The sequence below is a fragment of the Corvus moneduloides genome, chromosome 13 (assembly GCF_009650955.1).
Source record: "Corvus moneduloides isolate bCorMon1 chromosome 13, bCorMon1.pri, whole genome shotgun sequence".
Classification (NCBI taxonomy): Eukaryota; Metazoa; Chordata; class Aves; order Passeriformes; family Corvidae; genus Corvus; species Corvus moneduloides.
This window is the reverse complement of record NC_045488.1, coordinates 14,004,812-14,016,818: the sequence shown is the minus strand read 5'-3', so window position 1 is coordinate 14,016,818 and position 12,007 is coordinate 14,004,812. Positions and strand designations below refer to the sequence as shown.

The 12,007-nt window shown below is 39.2% G+C and overlaps 1 protein-coding gene and 2 long non-coding RNA genes across 6 annotated transcripts in view; 1 reads left to right on the top strand and 2 right to left on the bottom strand.

Moving 5' to 3' along the window:
* Window positions 1–12,007, bottom strand: part of LOC116450669 — a 125,541-nt gene that overhangs the window by 3,064 nt on the left and 110,470 nt on the right. The window lies entirely within an intron of this gene.
* ALDH1A2 (aldehyde dehydrogenase 1 family member A2) overlaps window positions 1–12,007 on the top strand; it is a 75,637-nt gene that overhangs the window by 26,390 nt on the left and 37,240 nt on the right. The window lies entirely within an intron of this gene.
* On the bottom strand, window positions 1,644–6,904 carry LOC116450670. Its single transcript, XR_004242910.1, has 2 exons — window positions 6,117–6,904; window positions 1,644–2,740 (listed from the first exon to the last, which is right to left on the bottom strand). It is a non-coding gene; the product is annotated as an uncharacterized LOC116450670 (long non-coding RNA).

The following is a 12,007-nucleotide window of genomic DNA, read 5'->3' as shown; positions in this document are numbered from 1 at the left end:
GGCTAAAATCTGTCCAGTTTCTACACACAGGCCAGGTAAGCTACCCAGCACTGCAACAGAAAGTTATATAGAGGAGTTTGTGTGAAGTGTAGGCAAACTGCTTCTGGGTAGAAGCTAACAAATACATCTCAAATTGTCATATGATAAGCATCTGGGTTTGAAGTACTTTATTGCTAGGTTTCAGTATTTTCATTCCCATTGCACTTCCTTGGCATTACCTTTTTCATTAAAATTTCCAGCACGTGTTTTCCACATAAAATTCTTGACTGACATTACGATAGGAGGCAGGAAATCTATTTTATTTAGATGAATATGCAGAATCTTTGTTATTTTTTGAACAGAAGACAAGCATTGGCAAAACTCAGGTAAGAGATGAATACATGTCCTTTCCCATCTGTCTTTCCCTGAATTAGCTACTTTAGTGCCTTTTGAATTCATATCCACTGAGTGATGCTTGAAAAAAACAGCTTGGCTTTTGGGTCACCTAGGTGAGCACAGTCCTCTTGCAAAAGATGGGGCACAGAAAATTAGAGATGTTTGCATGAAGAGTAGACAAATAGAACAGCTACTTTACTTCTGCTTTGTGGAACACTTCAGCATCTGATGCTGACACTAGGGATTCCACTCTGTATCATCACATTTGATGTTTTAGTGTACATATTGTATGCAGATTTACTGTTGTTTAAATCTGCAGTTTGAATTCTCTACTAGTGTATTCATCGTGTTTAGTATTACAATCCATCAATTCAGATGGTGATTGCAAAATATTTATGCACTCCTTTCCAGTTAGCAGCCTGAATATGGGATTATTCTTTCCTCCCAAACTTTTATGGTCTTCTGCACAAACCCAATTTACCCAAGTTTTGCATGAGGGAAAAAGAAACAAGCATAGCTGTACGTGTATCCAGTCCCTGCCTTTCCTTATTCCAGTACAGCCACTACAGCCATGAGCCTTAAAAACCCAGAAAACACTGGGCTGAACTAGCCCCAGCTAGAAAACTACAGCAGACTACTGTGTTACTGAGGGGTAACTATGGTAGCAGTGACCTCTCACTGTGCTGAATCTGCAGGGAGAGGCAGGATCTTTAGGGGAAAATGCACCCTGGTTTAATACATCAAGCTGTATAATAATATATTGCTGGCTCTGTCCAGTTGGTAGGATCAGATGATGTACTGAAAGACTTTATCATTGCTTTTCTCATTGCAAATAATGTTTAACATTTAAAGTATTCAAATGCAAAAGATCCATGTATTTATTTGCATACCAAAACCAGAAGGCTTGTAATAATCAGAGCAGTTGCCTGAGTTGAAAGGCAGACAAATTCATACCCCTGCTCTGAAGCCAACAGAGCAGAAACTTTAATATGAATCCCTAATTTCTGATGGGGAATATGCCCAAATTTTGCCAACTTTGGCTGTCTTTGGAAATAATTTCATGTTATCTGCTGTTGGATAATTCACTTCTAAGTATTTATGAGGTCTCAGAGACAGCAGCTTGATAGCCCAGTAGGTAGGACACTTATGAAGGAAAAGTAGCATTCAGGTTTTTGCTCCAAAAATAATCATGCTGTTGGACAGAGCAGAGAATAACACATGCTCTCACACTCTCACTCTTTCATTCTGACAAAAAAAAAGACAACCCCTCATTAATTCTCCATTTTAATTTGCCCTTCAGAAACATTTCCCACAGAAGTTCACCAATTCCAGTGCATTTCCATATTACATTTCTATCTTGTAGATCTGCGTTTTCTGATAAATCCCACAGTCCAAAAATTCTTGATGCAGTTTGTCCATCTCCCTGTCCATGCAAAATTGTTCTTGGCAGATCTTAATGGGTTCTGCCAGTTTGAAGTTATTCACTGCCATAAACTGCCTGGGAGGACCACCCCATGGAACCACTGGATCCAGTTGTCCTCCTTTCTTTACAGTGCACGTGAACAGTTCCCTTCAGTGAGCTGTTCATGGACATTGCAAACCAGTGGGAACAGATCAGCATCCAGAAGTTGTCTGAACCCTTCCTTCCAAGAGGCTTGGCTTTGTATTTCCTGCCTTTGGCAAATTTCATCTCCTTTGAGTTGCCCAAATGTCATTTCACTTCAGCCCCCGTAATATTTTCTACAATACTCTGATTAGCCTGAACATTTTTATCTACAAACTCTGTACCTTACTATTAATGATCTGCAAAGGCAGGTGAGCCAAGATGTCGATTGCCAGTCACAGTAATGAAGGGGCACCTTGCTATTAACCTCTTTCCAGGGAGAATTACCCGTTTATTTCCAGTCTTTTTATCTTATCTCTTAACCACTTTTTAATCCACGGCAGGACTTTATCTTTCACCATATGGTTACTAACTTTCCTTAATAGCCTCTTGCTAAGGACTTTATCATCAAAAGCCTTTTTAAAGTCTAAATAAATTATATCCACTGATTCATCTCGGCTCCTCATTTGACTAACTATCTTCCAAGAAATCTCACACATTTACAGAGATAAATGACAAAAGATGAGTTCAGTGGTCCATATCATAAATTCTTTGTCAGGTCTTGCATAAAGTCATATTTCTTCTTTTACAGTTTTGTAGCTATCTTTTGTAAGGCTGGACTGTAACATTCATTATTTTTTGAAAATTCTTTAATTCTCCCCAATTCTAAAAAAAACCCCACAGCTTTTTACCTGTTTGGGTTTTTTTAGGAGTAGAACTCATTCCCTGAAACAAGTAACCAATATATGAAATCTAGTTCAGCTGAAAGAAATGACAGACAAAAACCACATTTAAACAAAGACAAGATCATTAGGAAGCTATGTGTAAATGTAATATAAGCACAGATGTGTAGAGGTTTAAAAAATCTTCAGAAAGTTGCAGTTCTATGCAGTTCTCTAGTGAGGAATCCTCAGAAAAGGGCTGGCATCCCTACTTAAAGCACAGTAAGTGCATGAATAGCTGTGTGAAGATTTACTACTAAGTATTATGCAGAGAACGATAAAGTCTAAAAATTTATTGCCATCCAAGGGCTCAATCATTCATTACTGTTGTGTTTACTCAAATGAATTCCTGTTCAAAGTGTGTATTCCTATCTGGTTTTCTCCAAAACACAAGTTCCCTATTTCAGAATTTTTCAAAAAACATATTTCTATTCATCAGTCTTTTCTGTAAATAGTCATCTACCTTTGTGACATGAATACAACACATTAATGCTAAGTCACATGGTGAACTAAGTTTTAGGAGCACTTCATTACTAAAAGTGTGATATGTGAAGCCACATCAAAGTGTTGCTGCAATAGCATTGCTGCAATAGTCTTCCAAATGACAGAAGAAAAAAAGGACCTAATCCTTGATTACTTGGAGTCAGTGCCTTTCACAGAGAGCCTAGTGAACAATATTTTTATCTATGACTTGAAACATAATGCATTCCAGCTTTGTTGGACTGAAGTGGGAAAATACTGCAGAGAACCATCCACATCACATTCTGTGACCCAAGTGAAAATGTTTAAGGTCAGCTCAATCTCAATTTGCCTCAGCTGGAGGCTAAAACACAAGGACCACACTGAGTACTAGGGTATATAGACCTTAATCTGTGAGGGATTCATAGGTAATGAAGACTTTGAATTGAACTCAAAATCTAAGGGGATGCTATGGGACAGCTGTGAGGGGCCTACAGCAGGCGGTGTGGTTACAGAAAGGATATGTTTGCTAATTTCCATGTGGATTTATACTATGCCCTAATTTAAAATAAGTGAGTTACAAAAAAATCCATTTGGAAAGTCATGAAGATACCAGAAGTGTTGCATGGTAAAACAGGCTGCAGCCCCTTTGCTGAACTTGGAAAGAGGATGCCAGGGGGACACTGTCCTCTTACCATGCTCTGGTGGCAATGATTACATTAAATCTCTCAGGTTTTACTCAGAAACTATCAGAAAGTGCCTTTCCATACAGAAATTCCAAACACATGTATTTACACAGGTAAGGTCTTACCTCTAAAGTGAGACTGATTTATTTCCAAAGCAGAGCTCTTTATAGTTTTGGGTAAATATAGGTATTTTTAGACTGTCTTATAAAGGCTGATTTTATAGTCTTGTGAATAGGTCAGCATGCTTTAAATTTGGCCCCAAGTGATTAGAGCTGGTTAGAACCTCAGGTGTACATTTCATCTGAAATAGATCTCTCCAACTGGAAGATTCTTCCAGGTGTGTGCTGTGGCATTGTTTTCCTATGGTTCAGTGGGAAAAACCACCACTTCATACATCATCATCATCCTCCTCATCACCCCACCATCACCCTGGTACACTCTTAGTGGCTTTTAAGCAATTCCTGATGCCTTAGCTTTTGAAAACTGGAAGAACTGAGATGCATTAGCATTCAGGATTTCTTTTTATTTCAGGAACTTTATTTCAACTCCTTGTGGCACAATTGGGAGTGAAGCACTGGGCCTATCCTGGGCACAGCCCTTAAATGATTTTTGGTATACTACTGCGGTTAGATTTTTAGTAAACATGATTCCCCAGAACAATTATTTTATCTGTCCTTTTCTAGTGTTCCAACTAGTGGCTCTGCTTTTCTAATTTTTGACCAGAAATATAATCTACTTTGGGATAGCCAAATAAGGATCTCCCCAAAATGAGCAGCCACCTCTGGAACTATTTTCAGTGTCCCTTCCATAGCCAGGTTGTTTTCAGAATCCAGTGACTCTCCCACAGCCCATATCTGCTTATTTACTTAATTTAGGCTTCTCTTGGCTGTTTTATTTGTGTTACCTTTTTGGTAATTGTCTTCAAAATATTCAGTATATTTAGTATAAATTTTTTTTGTGTGTTTACAGTCTCTGTGTTTTCCAGCCTTCTTTTCCTCTCATATCTTCTTTCTTTGCCACCCCATTTATTTTCTTGCTTGTGCTTCCCGTTTTTAGCCTTGGGAATGCAAATCATCTTTGACTCTTTCACATTCTTAAGCCTCCATGCTGATTCTATGGATTTTAATTTCCGAGCTTCAAGCAGGGAGTTTCTAAGTTACTTCCTCTTTAAAAAAAATCTGCTTCTTGAAGTTTAGTATCCCAGAGAGTAGGGCTTCTTCATGTGTTTCTCTCCTGCAATGAAGCTGGAATTATTTACATGGTAACCATTTCTCAGGGGTTCAGACACAATTTTTAGTCCTTGACAGGACTATGTCAAATGTTGTTTACATTAGGATACAGAAAAGTCTGTTCTCTACACACTATTTCAGTGCAGCTCTCACTGAACTAATACGGAGTTATTTTGGCACCAGCCTTACTGCCTTCATACTCTTTTTCCTCTTTGATACCACTTCAGTGTCACTTCAGTTGCTCTTATTTAGAAGTTGGTACCTCACTCCTGCTATTATCCTTCACGATCTACACTGCTTCTATATCTGTGGGTCTGCATTTTGTGTTATTCTTCTCCTCCAAGCAGTGCCCACGCAATGCGTTGCACACAGAGCTGCTCCCCACTCTGCAACCCGACTTGTCCTCCCTACACAGCTTACACATAAAAAGTGTGGTATGCCTTTGATAATTCTCATCCCCCTATGCTCAAAAAATGCTCGTTTTTTTCCCCTCCATGATACAGTCCAGATCACCCATTTTCACACTCAGCTTTCTTAGGCTGGTTTATAGGCACTTGTGCTTTTCTTTCCCACCTATAAGATGACCTAGATGAAAATTGTGATCTAGTTAGTTGAAAAACCCTGTCGTCTTTTCAGCTCAATCGCAAAAGCACTTCCCATGACACTGCACCTCACTTTTATTTACCACTCTGCTAGTGTAAAATGTCCTTAAAATAGAATTTAATTTTAAACTGGGTTTAATACTTCTTTATATTGTCAAATTGATTTTAGAATTTATGTAACTGACAGGTGGATATATAGATTTCTTTTTAAGGAACACTTCATTTTGTTGTCTGAAACATATTTGGAGTATATTTTAAACATTCTTTGCACCCAGACATAAAAGCAGTGTCCTGATTCCACTGGATATTTTCAAAGCTTACCATATATGCATTTTACATTTGCTTATGTTTCTTTTCAGCTGTAACAGAAATAGTTTTCTTCTTGAGTTGTTCAAAACTAGTAAGAAATTACCACCTTCCTTCCAAATCAAGGGACTTACTTTATTTTTTCCAGTTGCTTCAGTTGTGACACGCTGTTGCAGCACTCCTATATGGAATGGCCTGCATGGACCTTGAGAAACAAGCACAGTTGTTTTTCAGGACATATTGCTAAGCCTTTACCCCCTTTTCCATCAGTGCTTGATGTTTTGTTTGTCTTCCTCTTTTTGTCCTTATCACACTTTCTTTACCACAGCTACTTAACGGCCTCTTCTCTTTTGTGATGTTTACTGGATGCTGTTTTCCTGAAAGGTGTGAATCAAGCTCTACTTTTTCACAATCCATTTGAAATTGTGATATAAGACTAACACTAAATGTGCTATAGCTATGCTGATGAGGGCCTAGGAGTCTTGGTGGTCCAACCCTTTGATAGTGATTTTAAAATCCATTTGTTACATTACTAAAGATGTTTTTAGCTGGCATCACTCAACTGCAAGTGTTAATATTCTGCTCCATCACATCCTTCAGAAGGCATTAATTGATTCAGCCTCACTGTAAAACTGTGACAAGGTTCCTTCACAGATGGGGGAGTTTAAATTTGTGGGAGTGTAACTATGACTAACTCAGACAGTAGGTCAGTGTCAGAGGCAGGATCTCTTGCTAAACCAGCCAGACTACAAGGAGATCAAGCCTCTATTTTTGTACATGGTATTCTGGGAAATGGCAATACAGATGAATTTCAGAGCCAATGTTTACCTGTGGATGCATGTCTGCATTTCTGTATGTTATTAATTGCATGCTTCTCTGTGTGCTCACCTATACATGCACACATGGTATAGATGAAAAGACCCCTTTCTTTGTGCTCTTTGCTCTCTTTCTGTGTCACTTTATGAGAAGTTCTCTCTGTTGTTGTTCCTGTGAGCATTGTAAGGGAGGCAGTGCCCTCCTTACTGCAAGATCTGCATAATGAGTTCAGATGAAGCTGGAGCTGGTGATGTTGCTCCCTTCCGTACTTCTCTTTAGGAGGAGGTATACTCCATAAATGCAAAGCAGTGACAGTACTGGAACTCCAGTTCTGGGATTGCTTCTATTCACATCTCAAAGGTTTTGTTTTAGTAAGGCACTCCGGCATGGAGGGAGAAGGAAGGCCCTTCTATTTAGATGCCAAGCAGAAGCCCAGTGCAGAACATGCTCACTGACTGGTGCAGCACAGCTCTTCCTCCCTGCAGCCAAGACAATTGCTTTTAATGTTTGGATTCTGCATAAAACACAAATGTGTTCATGCTCTTGCTCTCTGTCTCAGTTCATTTCTTTCCTTGAGGAAGCAACAGGACAAATCCTTTGATAATTTATTTCCTGGTTAGAAGCCTTTACCTGCTTTCCGGGAGTGGTTCCTATGACTGGGAACCTTTGTAGTCAGCTCCGCCAGCTGTTTGCCTAAATGGTCTTTGGGGAGACTAAAAGCAGTGAACCAGCAATAGCAACATTTGATTTCAGCCGGGTCCCATGGGAATTTAGTTATTACTCACTGGATTGGATTGGCAACATACCTTATACCAGGTACCTGCCAAAGGTTGCATTGCCATGAACCTTCACAAACAGCTGTCACTGGTGTGTTCCTTGCAGAAGGGGGTGACACGTTTGCTGTAATTAATACTGGCCTCCATACCTTTACATACCAATAGTACTTGCAATGTCTGGGTGAAAAATTTCTCAGATTAAAGTCTTGATAGTGATTTTAGCCATTTAGCGATCATGTGTCATTGTGTTCACTACAGGCATAAATCCTGTCATGTAAACAGCAGGGAAACATATTCTGGCATCATTACAAGGCACTCCAGCAGAGAAAAATGGAGTTTGGTTAGAAAGGGGAAAAGAAACATGAATTTTAAAGGAAATGGGGAGAGGGGGATCTTGGGACTGTATGTATGAATATTCAAGTTTTTTAAGGAAGGCTCTTTATTGACAAGACTTACAGCACACCTTGCTCATTTAAGGAAAGCTCAGTATAACCAGGTTTTGGGTTTGCCCTAGTCCATGTTTTTAATACTGCATGTTTGGCAAAAGTTTAGGGTCGTGTTTTTCATTTACATACGCAAAGTTACTAGTCTGTTTCTATTTAAAGGTAAATAGAAGAGCTCATTTTTCATGCAGGGCTTCATCTCTATACAGAATAGCTTGCCGGTCATATATATAAAAATGTTAAATTCTATCAATCATTGGCATAATTTTGGTATATCCTCAAGTGTTCTATTTGACTGAGACTGTAATCAGCTCTTGCAAGAACACTCCACATCCAATTTTAGCCTTAACATCACAGTGTACTTTGAGGTGTAAATCTGTCAGGTATGCAAGCACAGCAGGATACTTTGACAGTTTAAACCCAGTTCTCCCCTATCAACCTTATGAATAATAAAAAGCAGAATGGCCTATTCCAGTTTTGTATATGTAAAGGCAATGACTTAATCAACAGAAAGAACTGGAGGATAAATCAGAGCTGAACTCAGAGAAAAGGGAGTCTAACAGTTTCTTCTCTCCAGAAGAATATTCTAAACTAAATAAATCAGTATTTTTCCATGACTTTTTATTGAAAATAATTTCCAGCTTGAGAGATTTCATTGCAGCATTGAATGAGAGATGTTGGGTTCCTCTGCATCTTCTTGAAGAGCAAAAAAGAATTTATAAATCAGACTTCTGGGAATTGTTATCTCACAGCTTCTTCTAACAAACACAACAATTTGTTTTAAAGGCTTTCACCAAAGATGTCATAAGTGGTAATCCCTATGTTGTAAGTGGGTACTTAATGTGATTTAACTTAATGCTGATGATGCAAAGCTATTCTCCCCCAAAGCCCATTAAGAACATCCAATTTTCTGGTAGACTAACACTCCTGCTTACTATCGTAGAGATAAGTGACTGTTTAACCAGGACAATAAGGAATACTTTCAAGCCAAGGCTGCAAAACTGAGTGGCCACAAAACTGTTCTTTGTGAAAGTTCAGATTTTGAATGTAAATGTCGCAAGCTGAGTTTTTTCTTTTTTAGGAGTAGTTTGAATTTCTGTATGTAGAGACAGACAGGCACTTTGCATCATCTTAATGGGTATACTGGTGAATATCATTATTTATGAAATCATTAGCCATGGTCTAGTAAGAAAAAGGCCAGTGCAAGCCATTTGTGTAAATTAAGTAAAGAAACTGATAAATAATAAGTTTTATTTCATGTCTCTTTAAAGTGCAGATAATTCTAACAGTTTGTCCAAGACAAAGCTTCTCACACCTCATGCTTTTTGTGGATTCTGTACATGCAGAATGGCACAAAAGGAAATGTCTCTGGAATCATTAACAAACCATGCTAACAGTAATATTTGAAAAGCTTCAGGATGCAAAGTAGAAGCGAAGGCAAACTTTTCAGGAGCTTAAGGCTGCTCACTTGGGTCTAATATAGACTTAGCACTTTGCAGGTCAGTGGCTCTGCTATTTGTCTCTGACCTAACAGATCTGGAGTTCTTCACATCAAAACCAAGTCTTGCTGAGCTGAGATCAAACGTGTTAAGGTAAGGATCTTGCCAGTGATTTATCGTGCCAGGGAGGGTGATCAGGCCATAAGGGGCCACTGCAAATGAAGCTGACATTCCAGCAATTTCTCATGTGTAGTTATAAGGTAATTTTCTCAGGCAGAGCTTTTAAGTCAAAATAAATTTGCTCATTGTATTTTTCTATGTTGACTATAATGTCTGAAATCCTAGGAGGAATATTTATTTATGCAGCACAGCTAATTTCTAAGTAAGAACTTGCTCTTGGTGATGAACATTTAAAATGGCAGTTACCTACAAGGGAGATTAAGTCCTTCCAAGTGACAGAGCATGTTTCCCATGTACAGATAAAAAGCTCACACTGTTTTCTGTCACACATAAGGAGCACACAGGACTTGCAATACACAAACAATGCAAAAAACAGCAGAACTACACAGAGTAATATGAGTCTTGTTTGTACAAACCCCTCCTCATTCCCACCATTTCAAATGAGTGCTTGTGGAAGGGTTTCCAGGATCAAGTTCTTAATAGCCACAACTTCATTAAAGCCCAGTGACAGCCCAATAATAGATTCTGTAAACAAATACTCCCTCCTCTCCACTCTTGATGTAGTGGATTTTAAAAAATCTTTCATTATTTCATTTTTTAAGGTGCAATAAGTGACATCAAGGATCATACTCCATAAAAACCACTGCCATCCTTACCCAATTCATCCACTGATGGCTTGTCTTTGTTATTAGTGAAAATGGAAAGAATACTTAATTTTTTAGTCATCCTGGTTTAACAAGCAATGTTTTCTGATGCAGTTAGAGAATGAATGCTCTTCTCCAGCAATTAAACAGTCCCCCTGATGAAAGGATAAGTAAAGCTTTGGAGCTTAGTTTCTTAGGAATACATGAAATATTACCTATGTTATTGCTCCTGTATTGTTCTACTAACAGCAGATAAATTCTTCATTAACTGAAAAAAGTAAAAATTACTTTAAGGAAAGCCTTTTATGTGCTGCAAGCAAAGTTTCTTCCCACAGGTTTAATAAGGCAGCCAAAAGGAGTAAAATGTTTGTGGTGGGCATAGTTCAACAGACAATATAATCTGAAGTTTCTTCTCTTTAGATTAATTTTCTTGAACAACCAGGCGCAAAATAATCCCTTTAATGAGACTGAATTGAAATAACGGATGCTGTATCAGCATGTGGCACAGTGAGAAACTAAAATAGGAAAGGGTATCATCACAGTTTGGCAGCCAGGGTTTTGTGCAGGAAATACTTGGGGGGAGGAGGAAAGTAAGCACGCTACTGCATGTTGTTAAGACTTATTTAATCTTCTTAACTAATTACTCACACTTCCTAATTCAAAATCATACAAACAAAAATGTTTAGATAAGCTGGGAGTTTTTTCAAATGTGTGCCCCCTACAGCTTAGAAAACAAACATGACAGGTTTCCCCTGTCTGATGTGCTGCCATTTGCAGAAGAACAGTCCCAACTCCCAGAAAGACAGAAGACTAATTAAGACAGGAAGACAGGCAGGTCAAACATTTGGTGTGAGAGATGTGGGACATAGGGGAGAAAAAATCATGTTACATTCCACTTTCACAGCAGACTGATGGGAGGCTTCAAGCCCTTCCTCCGATTCCATTTGCTGCTCAGAGACCCTGGATTCCTCTGGTTTCTCCTCCCATCACACCCCTTTCCTAGCATACCATTCCCTAAACCTATTCTATCTGTGAGCTGGCTCAGTGGGGGACTTGCCCTATCTGGCTTTAAGCACCTGAACAAAACATCCAGGTGAGCAGAACAGGGCAGCAGCCCCTGCAGACAGGTCCTGCTTTGCCCTCTTCTCCCACCTCTCTGGGACTGAAAAGGGACCGAGCTCCTGCCACCATTAGGGCTCAATCATGAGAATCCTCCTCCAGGTCATGTCAGCAACACTGAAGCCTGACTTCATTTACACAGGCTGACATGTCGCTGAACCTTGATGTATTCACCGCTTTTAAATACCTGGCTTCTGATCCAAAGTCCACTTGTATGAAGTTCTGGCTTTGATTTTGGTAGAGTTGACTCAGGCCTTGCTATTTGGGATTTACCAGAGAAGGTACCCTGGTCTGCTCATCAGACACCTGCCCTTGGCACAGGACTGGGCTTGCACAAGCATAATTGTACCAGAGCTGACCACACTGCTGCACTGACAGCAAAACCAGAGCAGCCCCGCTCACTTCTTGGGCATTTTATTTCCGATCCCACTTTTTTGATCCTCTGTATGTTGTAGTATGTTTGTAAAGGTTTAAAATTCTCCAACCCTCTCAGTACACTCACAAGTTTGGGCTCTTGAGTGAAATTTCAAGCTCGAGTTTATGAAGGAAAGCCCCATTTATGGTACACCACATCCAAAAGCCATGACATTATCCTTCAGGCTCTGAGG